The following is a 17,626-nucleotide window of genomic DNA, read 5'->3' as shown; positions in this document are numbered from 1 at the left end:
TATTCTGTCTGTCTGGTGTCCTGGCCCATCCCTGGGCGTTCCCTGCTGTCAGCACGGTGGCCACCACCCCACACCCCTGTGACAGTCATCTGCCATCATTGCCTATTGTCCCAAGCACCCAAATTCCCTTGCTGGGTGCTATCCCCCAGCTTTACCTCCAAGAAAAGTGAAAACCAGCTGGTGTTTTGGGGCTGTTAGAGTGCATCCCCCTCAACAGGAAGGATAATGCTTTGGGAATCTGTTTTCCTGGGAGCTGCTGGGTGGAGGAAGGATGAACCTCGAATCTGGGTGACCGCGTGCGTACGCGCGTGTGATGTTCCATTCCGAACCAGTGCTGGATTTGGTCCTGTAAGCGTAACGTGTCTGTGGGGGGTGTGTCTCTATGGGATGCTGTCACATGCCCACTGTCCCTTACACACCTCTGTCCCATATGCCGCTTCCCCGTGGTCTTGCTCCAGCCCCTTTTTCTACGCCGCCCTCTAAATCCCACTCTTGACAACATCAGGACTAAAGCAGCCAGGACGTGGGGTTCCTGGGATTTGTCAGGAAGAGACAGGTAGGAAATCTTCACGAGGGTCCGAGGTGCCACCGAAGTGCCATCAGCTTCATAAGTGGCTTTAAGAACAAGTTGAGGGGGGGAAAACTCAAGGAGAACGTGAGATGTTAAACAGCTTCTGTCAGGATCTTCGTGGCTTGCTTGGAAAACCTGAGTCTTGTTCTCACTGAAGCAGCTGGTTCCTCCACAGCTTACATGGGGTTGGGTTTCTGCAGTGATGCTTAATGTTTGCTGCAACTGGGACAAGCCTGTCCCTGTCCCTGCTTGAGCAAATGTAGAGGAAGTCACAGTTCTCCCTCTGCCCGATACTGGGTGGATTGAAGTGGCAGCTCTTCAGACTGTCGTGATCCAGGAGTACGGGCACTGCTTCTACAACACAGGGAAGCTCTTGTCTGCATCCCATCCTGCCATGGGCTGTCGCTTTGCTCCTTCCTCTGCCACCTTCTTTTCTGGCCCACACCCTGCAGGCATCTTTGGGGGGGGATCAGTGAGAGACTGGGAGAGACTTGACACTTGTGGTGGGCCTGGAGGAGATGCCGTGTGAGCTGTGGCTGAGGTGGGACTCCCCTGGGAATGAGGGGTAATAAAAGCTGTAGCCCTTTCTTCTGTGACCTGAGGCTCGCTGCGTTCCTCGTACTTCCATCGGCAAGTGAGAGGAGTAAAGAGTCCCCTTTGCTTTCTTCCAGGTGAAGACATGAACACACACCTTCATGGAGTGGCTGTAGACGTCAACATCTGTCTGGATGAGGAGCCTGTGAGCATTGAGAAGACCTACCTCACGCTGTCGAAGCGCAGATGCGTGGCCATCCACAACCGCAGTGACATCATCGCCCGCTTCCAGTGGAAGGCTTGTGGCACGCAGGAGGAGGAGGATCAGCGGGAGAGAAGGTCCGTTTCAAAGATGCCTTTGGTTAGGTACCCTGCCCAAGGGGAACGCTACCGTATGGCCTCAAGGGGGGTTGGTGCTTTTAGGACAAGTCAGCCATCCACAGCATCAGGGTGGGTGTCCCTGGGCTTTAGGGTAATGGAGCTGGGTGCTTCCCATCCCAGTTCCATCCACCCTCTGGCTGAGGGTGATGTTTTGGGGAGGAAAGCTTGATTGCAGTGAGTGGATTTCCTCTGAGAGCGAGCTCTGGTGTTTGTGGGAGCTGCAGACTGCTGAGAGCCAGTGGCTCCCGGGCTGCAGAGAGTCTGTGAAGCTTCATTGGCCCAGGAGGATGAGGCCATCTCCTGAATAGGTTTGGGCTGTCCAGGTTTCCAGCACGGGGTGTTTCTGCCTTTCCTTCAAGCCTGGGGAGAGTTTGTAGGTGGAAGGGTCTGCAGGGAAGGAAGGTAGGGCAGCATGGGACTTGGAAGTGCATTTGGGCTTCAGAACCCCCTGTCTTCATGGTGGTGAGAGATGGGGCTGGATCTTCAAAGGACGTCTTTGGGGAAGCTTTGAAAGGCCTCTCTCAGGTGGCAGAGACACACTCTGGTGGAGGCGGGGTGGGGAGCAGAGGGGATGTGGTTGTTCCTTACACCTGCGGGTCTGAAAGGGAAGAGAAGACAGTGATGCTGGGAACCTGCAGCCCAGAGCAGGGGTCTGATGCCCTGCCTGGTGATACGCTGCCCTGGTGCTCCTCATCCTCCTCTGCCTCCCCTGAGCATCCTGGGGGTAGGAGAAGCCAGTTTGAGGATGGAGGTGGATTCCCCATTGGTTGTGGCAGCAGCTTTGAGCTAGGTCGCTCTCCTGAGGGCTGCTCACTTGTGTAAGACCCCAGGACGCAAGATCACCTTTCCCGCCTCCTCTTCTGCAGCATCCCCGACCAGAGTGCCAAGGTGCAAGGAGAATCCCTGCTTTCCTCCAACGGGATCTTCAGCATTGAGCCAGCGGTAAGTGAGAGCTTTGAAAGCTCCCTTTCTCTTCTTCCTCCTCCTCTTCCTCCCTGAATGAGGTCACTCAGCAGATCCCTGCTTGATGTGCTGGGAGGAAACATTGGGTTTCTGGTGGGGCCGGGAGAGCTGGCGGCAAAAAGCGTTTCCCAACTCGTGATGGGCACCGGGAGCCTAAAGCTGGGCTTTGCTCCCAGGGCTATAAATGAAGAGCTGCCCAAGTGTCCTGACCACGTTCAGAGGGATGGAGCCTTACATGTAAAGGCACACCTTGCACAGGGCTAACGCAGGGTGTGGGACCATGTCAGTTGAGATGCTGACCTGAAGAGCGAAGCGCTCCTCTGTGGGAAGGAGGGCAAATTCAGCCCCCGGAACTTTGTCACTGTGAGGGTGATGGAGCCCTGGAACAGGCTGCCCAGAGAGGCTGGGGAGTCTCCTTCTCTGGAGACATTGAAGCCCCCCTGGATGCATTCCTGTAGGATTTACCATGTGTGACCCTGCTCTGGCAGGGGGTGGGACTGGATGAGCTTTGGAGGTCCCTTTCAGCTCCTAACGGTCTGTGAGTCCGTGACTGGCCGGCACCTCTGAAGCGATCCTGCTGGACTCGCTGGAGTGTGATCTGGGCTGGTTGCTCCGCTATAGCCCTAATTTAAGAAAATGCCTCTCCCAGGTGCCAGTAAAGGTCAGGGACTGGGAAAGTTTTTCGTAGCTGCTTCCAAACTCCCTTATAAATATTGTTGATCAGTGTTACTGGCTCTTTCCTCTTCCCTGGTGCTCTAAATATCGGCTCATGGGGCCACGGTTGGAACGAAGGGATGTGACGTTTGAAGAGAAATGGTTTGCTGTCTGCTTCTGTTTTAGGAGGGAGAGATTTTGCCAAATTGTTCAGCTGAAATTAGTGTGACCTTTAAGCCTGAAGAAGCCAGAGTGTATCAACAAAAGTTCTACTGCGACATCTCAGGTACGGCTCCTGTCCCCTCCTGCTCTTGCCCGTGGTGGGGAGGAGCCTGGCTGAGGTATTATGGTGGGAATTTGGGGAGTTGCTTCTCCCTAGACATCCTAAAGCCCTGTGGTGGTTAGATGCTGCTGCAGGTGGCGAGCCCTGGAGCACCCAGGTGTGGAGCTGAGCTGTATGTTGGGTGCAGGTGGTGCTGAGCTGCATGAGTATAAACAGCAGATTTTTGTCTTGGGTTGTGTTTTCCTGAGCTTTACACCTTCCTTGAGTGGATTTCAAAGCTCATCTTAGCACATGGGAAGAGATTCAGAGGTGGCGTTGGAAACTCAGCATCACCCCAAATCCTGTGTTCAGTTTGGGCACCTGACTCCAAGAAGGACATGGAGGTCCTGGAGCGTGTGCAGAGAAGGGCAGTGGGGCTGGGGAAGGGGCTGGAGGGCAAATCCTCTGAGGAGCGGCTGAGGGAGCTGGGGGCGTTCAGCCTGGAGAAGAGGAGGCGGAGGGGAGACGTTATTGCTCTCTCTAGCTCCCTGAAAGGAGGCTGTGGGGAGCTGGGGCTCAGCCTCTTCTCACAGCTAAGTAGCGAGAGGACGAGAGGGAATGGCTGCAAGTTGTGCCAGGGGAGGTTCGGGTTAGAAAGGAGGAGAAATTTCTTCTCCGAAAGAGCCATTGGGCATTGGAAGGGGCTGCCCAGGGAGGTGGTGGAGTCACCGTCCCTCAGGAAAGGTTGGATGAGGTACTTAGGGACATGGTTTAGTGAGTAATAGAGGTGGTGGGGGGATGGTTGGGCTGGATGATCTTGGAGGTCTTTTCCAGCCTTAATGATTGTGTGATTGTTTCAGGGTGCAAAGTGATGGCTCAATTAGAAAGCAGCCCAAGGGTTTGGTCAGAAAGGAGAAAGCAGCCCAAAGGCATATCTGCCAAGGGAAGGGTCCTGTACCTTTCCCTGGATCTTCCTGGGCTGATCTCTGCCAGCCCCAAGTCGGAGGCTAGGGCCTGGAAAATGCGGGATCAGAGGGAATTGCTGTTCTGACATTGAATTCTCTCCCCAGGCCGTGAGACCAGGCTGCCCCTGTGCATCCAAGGGGAAGGCATAGGGCCTCAGCTGCGCTCCAGCTTTGAGCGTCTGGACATCGGGGATGTCTTCATGGGAGCAGCACACAAGTACGAGGTGAGCTGTGAGAGCTAGCAGGGCTTGGGCTGGAGCCTGGTGGCTCCTTGTGGGATTTCTGGCAGCTCAGGAGTTGTGAGCAGGGCAGTTCTGTGCCAGCTGGACAAAGGCAGAGGTTCTATGGAGTTATCACTGCTTTGCCTGGAAAAAACCCAAAGGCAGAACTTGTCCCGTTGTATTTCCTTTGCCTTCTGCCTTGCAGGTGTTCATTGTTGAATTAGAAAGCAAATGGGTCTTCTCTAAAGGAAATGTCCTTCTGCGTTTGCATTTTGCCTTCCTGCTGCAGGTGGTGCTGTTTAACAAAGGACTCATCCAAGCTGCCTTCAGCTTGGTTCCTCCAGCTACAGCTCTGGGCTCCTGCTTCACCTTTCTCCCCAGCGAGGGGGAGATTTTGCCAGACGATCTCCAGGTCATCCAGATCTCCTTCAGTTCCACCATCCTGGGGAAGTTCACAGAAGAATTCAAGTTCAATGTGAATGGATCCCCTGAGCCCGTGACCTTGTCTATCAGGTGAGTGGGGAGGTTACAGGAGCTTGGTGGGCACCTCTGGAGTTATCTCTGGGTAGTGATCTCCCACCTGCCTCATTTTCTGGTGAAGCAGAGAGAAAAAGGTGTTGTGGGAGGTCTTGGCATGGGGATGCTAGGTTAAGAGCTGAGACCCTTTAACCTTGGCTCCAGTTTGAACCTTGCAACCCAGGGGTGATGACCTTCCTTCCTTCCTACGCCCTCAATATACCCTGTTTAACTCTGAAAGACTTGGGTGCCTGTGGGAAGCACCTTGGCCTTCTTGGTGGAGCTTTCCAGGACACTCTTGGCACGGAGTTTGGCAGTGACAGGTTCCTATCGTGACCCTTTGACACCCCAGTGTGATGATCCTGGGGCTGGAAGTGACTTGTCCCAGTGGGTCATAACCATGGGCTGTTGGGATAGTGTGGTGTAGGCAGGCAAGATGTGGGGCTGGCTGTGCCTCCTCGGCCAGCAGCCTCCTGCTAGATCAAGGTAGCCAAGAAATGAAAGGAATCTGCAGTGGGTTTTGCTGGTGAGGCAAGAGAAACCGGTAAAAACAGAACAAGAAGTTTATTGCTTGAAGAGAGAGCGGGGAGTCGGTGTGACCAACTGGAGCTTCAAGACACCCACCCACCCGCTCGAGCTGAGCGCCCCGCTCCTCGGGAGGCTTTGAATGCTGGATTGAGTCCCATGCGGAGAACAACTCCCATTTGGATGTGAGCTGGCTGGTGGGACACTGGGCTATGAAGAAGGGAACGAGGATGAGTGTTTGAGCAGTTCTTTGTTATCCTTCCCACTCAGCAAGAACCCCCGAGTCCACTAATGCTGCCATAGATGTGATCGTTCCCAAAACATCCGCGTTTCCCCCCCAGGTGGAGCTGGGCTCGGGTGGCATCAGCCATGAGGTGAATTCATGAATGGTGTGTGGCTCCAAGGGCCGATTTCAGGCAGTGATGGCGAGTTTCAGAGTTTGGAGCTGATTTTAGGGACAGGAGAGGAGGTGTGGTGGGTTCAGGGCCCCGTGTTTGGTTTAAGATGTGTTGTTCTTGGCTGTGTCAGCAGTGAGAAGCTGATACATTCCTGTGTAGAATTGTTGCTGATCTTGTTGTGGTTGGTGGGTGTCTGTGCGCTCCCTAGGATTCTGATAATTGTGTGGATCCAGATCTCCTGAGAAGACGCTCAGCCACTCAATGGAAACGCTGGCTCCAGCTGAGAAGAAGGGAGCCTGAGGAGGGTTACTCCATTGAGTCCGCTTTTGTGTGGGCATCTCTACCCATGCGTTAGAGATGGGGAAACTGAGTCACGGAGCCATCGCTTGTTTGGGGCCCCTCATTGAGCCAACTTGGGGGCATAGCTTTGCCCTATCCTGCCTGACACTGTGCCCTAAGCCCCATCTGATAGCTGCTGGCCACCTCCTGTCCCCTTGAATGAGGGCAAGGGTGTGAGGGGCTGGTTTGAAACCCGCCGTGGTTCTGACACCGGCTCTTACCCGCCCGAGCAGCAGGGAGAGCTGAAAGCTCTGCAGTTCTCTAACTCAGCCAGTGCCTTGTCTGTCTGTCCTCACAGTGGCTGCGTCATTGGACCAACGCTCCACTTCGATGTGCCTGCCCTCTGCTTCGGTGACGTCTCCTTCGGTGAGTGCGCCCTGGGCTTGGACCGTGGGCCGAGAGGTCCATGCGTTACCGAAACGGGGCGCTTGGAACCTCAGAGCACCCAGAATGTGTGTTCCTCTGCAGCAGCAGCCTTCAGGGTGTTAAAAGCAGGACTGATACCCTTGGCAGCAGAATGGCTGCGAGGGTATCAGTCCCTGAAATGCCCCGGGAATGGGAGATGGGGAAAAAAGGGTGATGCTGGCGGGGGGAAGAAGGGCGGTGCCTGGGAGGGGGAGAAGGGCGACGCTGGGGTTGGGGGAAAAGGGAGATGTTGGAGGGGGAGAAGGGTGATGGAGCTGTGAACCAGCCTGGAGCTGCTCTGGATAAATGTTGGGAGGACAGGAGCCATTCAGTCCCCTGAGCCTTAGTGTGAAATGTTAATTAGTGCTGGGAGGGCACCTTGTTATCACCTACCCCATAATATGCCCAAGCCATAGCTCTGCACAGAGCTCCTTCCCTGTGTGCCCCCACCCCGAAAGCCCAGTTCTGCTGTGCCAGCAGCGCTGGTGGCTGAGCATCCAGAGCTCCATTGAAATGCAGGTTCTGGTTCTCCATCTCTGCCTCACAAAAGGCTTTTTACTGAGATGAGGTGAAGTTTTTAATGGGAAATCAGTTGTGGATTGATGGAAGGGCCATTATCGAGATGGGCCAGCCAAACCAGATGTCTTCTCCTGGGCTGGTCTCCTGCCTCTGCAGAACATCCCCACTGAGTGGGGTTATGCCACTGGTGCGGCAGGGAAAGCTGGTGTCAGAGCTTTTTGAGCAGTAATGAGACGTCGCCGTTCGTTAGGGAAGGTGAGACACGGCTTCTGCTGATTTCTCAGCCAGTGTCAGGCTCAGCTCCTGCCAAGTGGGCTGCAAACCTTCCCGTGCTCCATCTGGTCACCCTGAAACAGGAGATGCCGTAAGGCTCCAGCTAACAAAACTGCATCAGAGGGCTTTGCATCGGGCTGTAGCTCCCCATTTCATCCATCCCTGCTTTTACTGCAGCTTCTCCTTGGTGCTAACCTGCTCTTCCGTATTGCAAACCATAGGGGGTGTTCATGGGGAGTTTTACGGATCCGATTCTGGGAGTAAATGCTCTGTCTGGCTGCTCACTCTTACGTGAGACGTAACCGGTGCTGGTGTCGGGGCAGCTGAGAGAGAAAAACTCATGGCTTTGGGCGTCAGAGCTGCCAAGGAGGGATCTCCATCACCAGCCTGGCACAGAGCTTCCATGGCAATTAATTCCTTGCTGGGCTTCTCAATTAGCTGCAGTTGAGATTGAAGAGAGCCAAAGTCCAGGCGCAGTTTTACCGTGAGAGGCTGTTCAGCCCAGGAATGGTGGGATAACGGGGGCATAAATCCCTCTGTGTGTCTCTTCCCCAGGCTTCCCTCACACCTTGTCCTGTCGCCTCAAAAACACCTCCTTGGTGCCCATGACTTTCCACCTTCGCATCCCCGGGGACGGCTCGGGAGGGCCCAGCGTTACCAGTGCTGCTTGGCTGTTGAACAACGATCCTGAGCCCTGGAGATGGGGAGTTGAAGGTTCCATCAGGCCGGCTGAATTTACCATCGAGCCTTGCAGCGGGACCATCCGCGCCCTGGGATCCAGGAATATCAAGGTGTGGGGAGAATCCGTCCGGCCGTGCTTCAGCAGATGGAGCTGAAGCTTCACTGGTGGGGAGGGTCCGGGGGGGCTTTAGTGATGGGAGGCAGATAGATGCACTTCTGTTGTCTGGGTTGGTCCGGGATGTTTGTGAAGGGGCATCGGTTTGTTTCCAGAACCATCCGCTGAGCATCCTGTGCCCTATGGTCAGGTGCGGAAGCCACGTGTGTGCTTGAGCGCTGCGTGGAGCTGTGGCTTTGGCTTAACCGTGGGCAGAGGAAGGATGAGGACAGCGGGTGGCCATTAGAGAGATGCCCTTGTGTAAAGCAGTTTGCTTTTCTTCCCGGACTTGTTTTCCCTCTCCCAGTGAGCAGAGGAGCTGCATTCACTGCAACCATCCCTAGGGGGGGCTGAAGCAGCTCTGCCAGGTGTGACCTGCACCCAACTTCTGGGGCCCTTGGCATTTGGCCCTGGCTGTAAAGCTGAACTCGCTGGGTTTGAGGCAGCGCATTGCCCCGGGATTTACGCTGTTGTAGCTGAGATTAGAACCGAGATTAATTTTAATACAGTGGTGAGCAGAGCAGTTGTCTGATTAGGCTTTAATTCAGCTTACACACACCCTGTTAACCACACAGGGTGTTGAACCAAGCAGATGCTGTCAGGAGACCTTTATTGCTCTCAGACTCTGCTCTACACATGGAGCAGCAGAAGGATGAGGGGAAAATCCTTCTCCTTACCATGGAAGGAGAATCAGGGGACGCCACACACGGAACGATAGTTTTTGGGGGTGGTGAATGTCTTTGACGGTCTTCTCTGTCACCAGGTCACCCTGTGCTCCAACACCGTGAAGAAGTACAAGCTGGCGCTGGTGGTGGATGTGGACGGTGTCGGCAAGGAGGTGCTGGGGCTGCTCCTCACAGCCAGGTATCGGCGCTTTCCTTTGCGGCGTGTCCTCTCTCCTGGTGCATCGTCTCTCCTCCCCTCACACAAAGGCCAGCTCCAAACGAGAAGTATTACTTAATGAGCTCGTTAAGCAGGGCTTTGAAAGCAGCCAGTGTTGAGGAGCATCTGTGCTCACCAGACAGGCACAGCCCCCAGCCTTTTCCTAATTATATTAATTAGATTAATTATAGACCTATTTCTTTGGTGGGTGAGGTGTAACAGACTTCCAAAGGGCTGTCTCTCTCCTCCTTCCTGCAAGCAGTCAGTGGGGGAACTGTGTCTGTGTTGCCACCAAAGCACAGTGTTCCTTTGGGATGTGGGGAGCAGCCTGGTGTCTGTCTGGCTTAACAAAGGCACGTGCTAATGGGGAAGGGGCTTAGGGCAGGACTGGTGCAGGAAAAATAACAGCAAGATCTTCCGAAGGAGAAACAGAGTCCTTGATGCTGAGGAGAGCTCAGGTTTTGCTGCTTCCCTCTGGTCCTTTTGAGCATGAATGTTCTCACACTTAAGCTGGAAGTCATCCCTGCTGCAGCCAGGCTGGATCCCGCTGTGCTGTGGGTGTCGGTGTCATTACCAGTAGGATGCAGCTCACTGGTGCTTTTCCGCCGTCTGGTCAGTGTCTGGGCTGTGATTTTATTTTTAACAACCACCCACTGCGTAAGGCAGGGGCTGGCTCGGACCTTCCATCGCCACAGCAAGCAGTTGAGGCTCTTCAGGCCCCTTTTCTGGAGAGGAGGGAGTAGTTTCTGCTGAGATACTGGGCCATACTGCACCAATCCTTGGTGGGAAGGTTCCTCCAGAGCTCAGGGCTTGCTGTGGGAATCAAAGGGAATACAGGAAGCTGAAGGTGATTTATTGCTGTCGGGGTAATACATGTCTGTCTGACAGTGACAAATGTGTTCCGCTCCTCTGTGCCCTATTCAAGGAGGAAACAAATTCTACGTTCTCTCAGTATCTCTAATTCCCTTTGGGACATCTCTTTGCCTAGATGCATCGCTCCTGAGCTGGAAGTGCGGGACCCCACTGTGACATTTGGCCGGTGCTTCCTAAACTTCCAGTACGAGCGGCCGCTGACCCTGGTGAACAAGAGCCGCGTTCCAGCCTGCTACAGGCTCCTTCCTCAGGTTTGGCATCGCATCTGCCCTCAAGAGTTATCCAGGGGTTTATTAAGGGGATGAAAAATAATAACAAAGGGGTGGGGTAAGACCTTGCTGGTTTATATTCAGATGGGTTCTTGTTTTCAGCAGACCTTTGGGTGTAGAAGAACCGCACCACCCCCACCCCCCCCCCCCCCCCGCATATAGACTTTGGGAAGAGGTTTGTATTCTAGTCTTTAGGTTGATTTTATGCAGGGTGTTGAAAAGCTGCTGTGAGGAGGCTGCTGGCAAGGGTGTGTATGCCTGTGGGTGCAGCAGCTTTTGGACCCCCTTGGGATTCAAAGCCCATCCCGCTCTCCTAGCTGGGTTCCAATGGTAGATGTTAAGGAGTGCAGGTTTCTTCGGAGGTCGCTCTGAATTTGGGTTTGATTCTGTCTCTTACAGAAGCACAAGCAGGGTGATGCTGTGCTGTACTGCAGCCCCGTGTTCTCTGGGATCATCAAGCCTTACAGCACTGTCAGGGTCCCGTTGGTGCTGGAAGCCCAGAAGTTGGGACATCAGTCTGCTTCTGCTGTGCTCGCTGTGCTTGGGAACAAGAAATCCCCATTGGTGAGTCCTCGAGGTTCCTAATTCCAGGGATCCTTCCCGGGGCTGCAGTACGCAGCCAGGGTGGACAAGGAAAGGGGTTCGTGGTACAAGCAACAGTCAAGGTCTAGAGGAGAGGAAGGCTGGTGGGACTTCTTGGGCAGGTGACAGTCTGAGAGTCCGATGTGGCACATCATTATAGATAGGGGAGACAGGATAACGAGCGCAGTCTGCAACTCAGCATGGTCCCTGGAGCTGAGACTCTGCTGCGTGATTAGGTGAGCAGGAGCTGCTGCTTCAGAGCAGGAACTTTTGTTCAGGAGGGCACTGGGACACCCTGTGTGAGAAACCACGCTGAGAGCTTGGCCCATCACGTCGAGAAGTATCTGTCTTATCTCTGCGTAAAGCCCTGTGCATCTCCACACCCCTGGCATCTGCAAGGCAGGGACTCTTCCTTTTTCCAGCACAGGCTTGGAAATGGTGAAGCATTCCTGACGATGTTTCTGGAGCCTCCTGAAAGATGCTGTTAGCGTTCAGGCATGCACAGCAGCAGCAGTGACAGCAAGATGTAGGCAGGAGAATGCCTTGTGTAGTGTCCTGGCTTCATCTAGCTGAAATCTAGAACAAATGTAGTTAATTAAATTTAAGTTTAGAATGATATTAACTTTGGAAGCGGCTGTTTCAAGATGTCTTGCCATCTCTCTGAGCATGAAGTAGGATGCTACAGGAACCTTAAGCTTTCTGTACCCGAAAGGGAGGCTGGCCTTTTGAAAGCAGGCTGGGGATTGAAACTGTCATTAAAACAGATGGAAACAATGCTGCTCAATCCCTGGATGCCAGGGAACATCTCAAGCCTGGCCTTTGTGGCTGTGCTGGTAGGAGAGACAGGCAAGCCTGAAGTGGGACAAACCAGTTGCTTGGGCGTAGATGTGGTGTTTCCCTGGAAAAGGGGGATTTCTGCCCTCTAGAACCAGCCTGCTGTTTAACTGCAGGTTCCTTGCAAAGCTTTTCTCCTTGAGCTAACAGCTTCTGGGTTCAAAGCTTCACCTTGCCTAAAGTATTTGCCTTTGGAAGTGAACGTCATCTTCATTTTCCTTGTGCTTCAGCTGGAGGATCCCAGCTCTCCCTGGCAGGGGGTTGAGTGGCTCCACAAGCCCGTGCAGTCGGTCTTTAACATGCAGCATTTATGCTCCCTTGCCGCGAGCGCCGGTAGAGGCTTCCCTGGGTGTACTGAGCGCAGGGATGGGAGTTTCTGGCCGTGGGGCGGCATTCTCCCTGTTTCCTATAGTCTAAGCAGAGTAGTGGATTCATCTGAAGTTTTCTGGGCTAGCAGAGCATCAACTTGCACATGCTGCACTGGTGGCAAATCCTCCCCATAGGGATCCTGTGACGTCAGCCTGACTCCGGGGGAGTGGCTGCAGTGCGTCACGATGGAGCAGAGCGCGAGCTGGCTCTGAAGTCACCCCGTCAGCGCGGATACCGAGTCTGCGGCCGCACCTTGCATTGCGTTGAGTCCCTCTGGGTGTCTGTCGCTTGGTGTTGGGTTTGCAGCGGCTGCGTGCCAGCTTTGGTGTGGTGTATTCTGTCATCCTCTGTGGGAAGGAGCTGGTAAAACCCAGACCTGGGGTTACTGGTGGTCACGTGGACCACGGCTGTCTGCCAGGGACAGATGCTCTTCTTTCCTAAAGGATCTACCGTGACGTTATGGTACCCAGAAGCAAAGCCAGAGTGGTGCTGGGGTTTGTACGTGCAGCAGTATTACCCAGAGCAAAACTCCTGTCGCCTTTCACGGGTGTCACATTGCCCGTCACGCTGTTGAACAGGGTTTTTCTTTCCCCCTTTAAGAAGACAGCAGATGAAGAGTTTCGTTGGCTTTTTAATAAGCCTTCTCCTTGGTGAGGATTCATTGTGTTAGTGCACGTTCCCTCGTTAAAACCAGCTAGCCTGAGCATCTTCCAGATGTTATTGTGTCCACCTCCAGAGGGCTCTGCCCTGCCTTTGCTGCTTCCACCCCACTGCTACCGGGAAGCCAAGGCAGCTGGTGAGACACAGCTCTTCCCTCCAGCTCCTTCTTCCTGGCAGCTCTGGGCAAGCATCAGTAAGACCTCAGCTCTCCCTACCTCCCTCCTCCCGGAGCGATGAAACATCTATCATCACACAGCTTTAGCTTCCTATTTTTGAGGTACCAGCCTTGGTACGTGGCTTGTTGGGGGTTTTTTGGCTCTTGCACAGTGCGCTGTCAAGAGATGAGTGTTTACAGACGCTGCTCCTTCTGCCTGAACTGGACTAGTGATTCTGACAGCTGTCAGTGCCTTTTCCTCGAGTGGGCCATCGTTAAAGGTTTTCCATCACAGAGGCTGGTTTGTCCTGAGGTTAAATCCCACTCCGTGTCCTCCGGTGAATCGCACAGAGATTGTCAGTGCTGGGAGTTCTGTGTGTTCGGGTTCTGTTGAAAGGTTGAAGTGTTCTTAGGAGCTGGGCTTGTTCAGCCTGGAGAAGAGAAGGCTTTGAGGGGACCTCATTGCAGCCTTCCTGTCCCTGAAGGGAGCAGAGGAACAGGAGGGAATCAGCTGTTCCAAAGGGCAGACACTGGCAGGACAAGGGGGATGGAGTGAAACTGAATGAGGGAAGGGTTAGATGAGATATCGGGGGAAGTTCTTTCCAGAGAGAGTGGTGAGGGCCTGGAAGGAGCTGCCCAGAGAAGGGGTGGGTGCCCCATCCTTGGGAGTGTTCAAGGGAGTGTTGGATGGGGCCCTGGGCAACCTTGTGTAGCTCCAGGCATGGAGGTTGTTGGCCCTGCCTGTGGCAGGGTGTTGGAGCTCTCTGGTCCTTGAGGTCCCTTCCAAGCCAGACCGTTCTATGATTCGGAACTGGTGAAGTCCAACCAGAGCAGATGAAGTTCCCTGGTTTTTAGCGCTGTGAGAAGGTGGCTCAGCACAGGAACCCGTGTTCCTCCTCCTACCATGGCCTTTACAAGAAGAAAACTTGGAGGGTCTCAGGCTCTGGAGAGAAAAGCAATCCTGCTTGAGGGACAGAATGAATAATGAATCTCTTGTTCCTGTAGTACTGGGAGTGCCCAGAGGCAGCACCGAGAGGCAGCCAACGGACGTGATCTCTGCTGCCAAGAGCCTGCTTTGCTGGGGGCTCGCGCTGGTTTTCAGGGGGCAGCTTTGTGGGGGATGCGGAAGAAGTTACCGGCCAAGTGTGGCTGTCTGGAAGTCCTAGAGGACAGTTTGGGGCAAGATCCAGCGGGAAAAGGAGCGGGAGCAAGAAAAGGGGCAGGAGCAGGCATGGGGTAGAGGAAGGAGAGCTGAGCAAGGGGGAAAATACAAGTGTGGGGAGCTGGTTTTCTTTATCCCCCAGTAACAGGGGCCTGTGGCTTCCTGATGGGATCACTGTAGATCCCACACTTGCTCCAGGCCTTCTGCATCAGTGTTACAACACCTCAAACGACCGACAGCCGTAATCACCCTCCAGTCTAGGGGTGCCCTGAGAGCCATCTCTTCTTTAAACTTTCCCTTGCCTTTGTTTTTTTAATCTTCCCTACCTGGAGCAGGCCATCAGCTTGAAGGCCATTGGAGAGGGACCAGTTGTCCATGTGTATCCCAGCAAGATCGATTTTGGCGATATCCAAGTTCTGGCAGACGCTTCTCGCACTCTCTACCTCTGCAACCAGAGTGTTATCCCTGCATCCTTCCGGGCAGAGGTGGTAAGTATCTGTGGGGATATTTCCCAACAGAAATGATGGCTCCATAGCAGCCTGGGACTTGATTTTTGTACGTGATGTTTCCATGTTGCTATCTGAGAGAGCAGCAAGGTATTCCACCGCAGCGCAGCACGAGAAGCCCAGCACTGGGGTACCCCTCACTGAGGCAGGGAGTTTTCCTGGATGGTTGAGCAGAAATTGATGCCAGGTCCTTTTCACAAGTTCTGGCTTTACATTGTGGGAGGTGTTTTGCTCTGAGCTGTGTATTTGGAGCTCTGAGATGAAGAGAAGCCCGTAGCCTTTTTTCTCCTGAAAGGAGCACGGGTTTCCCGATCATCTCCCTGCTCTCTCTGCGTCTGTTTCAAGCTCCTCCTGGTGATGGAGACCATTGCTCTGCTGCCAGCTTGCTCCCTGTGAATGTGGCTTTAGAAGGACTGGGGGGTCCAGTGCCCTGTTCGCCCCATCTGTAAAGGGCAATCTGGAAAAAACGAGAGGAAGAGAGAGGAAGCTGGGGCCGTGCCCACAGGGCACAGCTGGCAGGTTTCTTCCTGCTTGTTTCTTCACTGCCCCTCTGTAAACATTCAGAGCTGGATTTCCCGAAGCAGAGAGCGCCAGGACACCTCACTGCGGCTGATGATCAGTGGGAACGGAGTGCTTCAGTCCTGGGGGGCTGTTGGGAAGCACTGCCCAACTCTTGGGGAAAGAAGACTTTGGGCATCAGGATTTTGCTCAACCCGTTTGGCAGAGTTTATCCTTCAGGCTCTCGGCCATATCCCCTGGCTGCGTGGCTGCTGCAGTGGGGTTTGAGCAGTCCTGGCCTTGAGGCTTTGTGCAAACCCGTCTGTGGGGAAGCCAGGAGAGATGCAGCTTGCCTTGGTGTGCTCTCCCTAGGGGAGGCTGGAGGGGAATAAAGCTTTTCCCGAGGATGAGCATCCCTTGGGCTGGGCAAAACAGGGTTAAAGAAGTGGGTCTGTTAAAGGAGGGTGCAATACAAGCTCCAGCATAGTTGCTGTTTCCAGACGCTTGGATTTAGGGAAACGAAGCCTTTATGTATTTACCCTCATGTCTTTAGTCCTTTCTCCTGCACCCCAGAAGAGAGCAGGGTCTGTAGTGTCTGTGCTCACTTAGCGTCTGCCGTGTCTTACAGGCTGGCAAACGCTCGCGCTGCAGGATTGAGCCCAGTAAAGGAGTGATCCCCCCCGAGACCAAGGTGGCTGTGACTGTTATAGCAAACTTGGATGACATTGAACAATTCAAGGACAAGGTGATCGTGTCCATAGAGAACAGCCACAGCTACAATGTCCTGATCCGGGCTTTCGGCATTGGCACCACCATCGTCGTGGACAAACTTGCTCCAGAGCTCAACTTGGGCCCCCACTTCAGGTAAGTTATCTGTCTGCTCCGGGCTCTACTGTGGGCCCAGCAAGGAGGAGTTCTGCTGAAATCCTTGGGGCCGGTTCTCCTCCAGCACTCCAAGTCCTGGCTCGCTGCCACTGAAGCCCCAGGAACTCCTTTAGAAATGTTTTCTGGGCGGTTTTCAAGTTGTTAGATTCCCTCAGAAAGCCACTGAGCCAGACACCAGTTGGGAAATGGTTCCCGACTTGCCCTGGGTCAGAATCCATGTATTTTCTGGCTTGATGGAGTAAAGATTTGGAAGAAAACAGCAGGTTCTGGAAGCCTCCAGCTGGGAAACGTGACGTTACAAGTAGAAACACAGTACACAGTACTTTTTGCAGTAGCCTTGCTGGCTTCTTCACTGGCTGTGGAGTATCGTCTGGCAGCGGCAGAGAAACTTGGCAGTAGCTTGTTAGCAACTCCTTGACTAAGTTACCAGCGCTGTTTGGTTTCCCTTCTGCCCCAGGGAGTCCGGGAGGAGCAGCAGAATTTGTCTTTGCCCTGTATCATCTCTGAGCTTGCTGTCTCTCTCCTCTCCCCTGCCAGGCTGCTCTCTATCAGATGTAGATACTCTTTCCTCCCTTCTCCTGCCTGTTTTCCTTTCTGTCTCTTCCGCCAGCTGCCACAGCACGGAGCAGCCATGGTGGCTGCAGGACCGGCCCTGAATGGAGGAGAAGTCTCCTGAGGTTGGGTGGGTTGGTCTGTGCAAACAGACCGGCTGCTGGATGCTGATGAACTTAGGGGCAGCCAGGGTCTGGCTCTTGGTGTAACTTTGAGCTGGGTCAGTGGTTTTGGAGGTGGATTTGTTGCTGGGTGAGTGGTCAGATAAGGCCAGCGGGGCACTGAAGCCAGGTGGGTGCTGGGAAGAGGCAGTTCCTGAGCCATTTTCCATCTCTGCTTCTCTTCTAGCCTACGTCCCTGTTGTTACCGCTTCAAGATAACGAACGCAGGACGACGCATCCATCGGCTCTATTGGAGAATGGAAGGTTCCCCCCCATCTCCCCGTCGTGATTGTCTCCCTGCCATCCAAACCAAGGGCAAAGGTTCCTCCAAGACCTCCAGACCTGCCAGTCCCGTGTTTAAGATTCAACCCCTGACAGTGGAGCTGATGCCAGGCCAGACTGTGGAGATGACTCTGGAAGGCTCCTCCAGCACTCCTCAGGTGAGGTTCCCCCCCGGGTGCTGAGCTTTCCCCATCGCATCACCTCCACTGGGGCTTCTCCTGCATCCCCTTGACTTCTCCCTGGGAAGATGAACAAGTGCGTTCAAGAAAATATCTCAACGCCCCGAGTGACCATGTCAGCACCAGTTGCACTCCTTGCTGGCCACCATCAGTTCCCAAGGGGTTTTTTTGGGGTGTTTCTATAGCTACCATCAAGCCAACTTGCCCATACCAAAATAGGGGCTGAAGGAACAGGGGCAAACAGTGGGTTACAGGGAAGGAAGGGCAGAGAAAATAAGTTAGGCTTAGCCTAGGAGCAGAGGCAGGGAGTGGATTGAGAAACCGCGAGGTAATTTCTCTGGGGAAAGCAGGGAGTAAAACAAAGGCCCTGGGAAGGGAGGGGAGCAGCGTTTTTTTTCCCTCTGCAGACAAACATGG

At 54.0% G+C, this 17,626-nt stretch overlaps 1 pseudogene across 1 annotated transcript in view; it reads left to right on the top strand.

The window, feature by feature from the left end:
• LOC311204280 (hydrocephalus-inducing protein homolog) overlaps nt 1-17,626 on the top strand; it is a 37,592-nt pseudogene that overhangs the window by 18,175 nt on the left and 1,791 nt on the right. The window contains exons 12-18 of the transcript in view: nt 1,243-1,403; nt 3,290-3,389; nt 4,436-4,554; nt 4,841-5,064; nt 6,628-6,781; nt 14,482-14,634; nt 15,779-16,014. The product of the transcript in view is annotated as a hydrocephalus-inducing protein homolog (transcript). The remainder of the gene's footprint in view (nt 1-1,242; nt 1,404-3,289; nt 3,390-4,435; nt 4,555-4,840; nt 5,065-6,627; nt 6,782-14,481; nt 14,635-15,778; nt 16,015-17,626) is intronic.

Source organism: Gallinula chloropus (assembly GCF_964237585.1).
Source record: "Gallinula chloropus genome assembly, contig: HAP1_SCAFFOLD_213, whole genome shotgun sequence".
NCBI lineage: Eukaryota > Metazoa > Chordata > Aves > Gruiformes > Rallidae > Gallinula > Gallinula chloropus.
The sequence above is the reverse complement of the archived record's forward strand: the minus strand, read 5'-3'. Positions and strand labels throughout refer to the sequence as shown.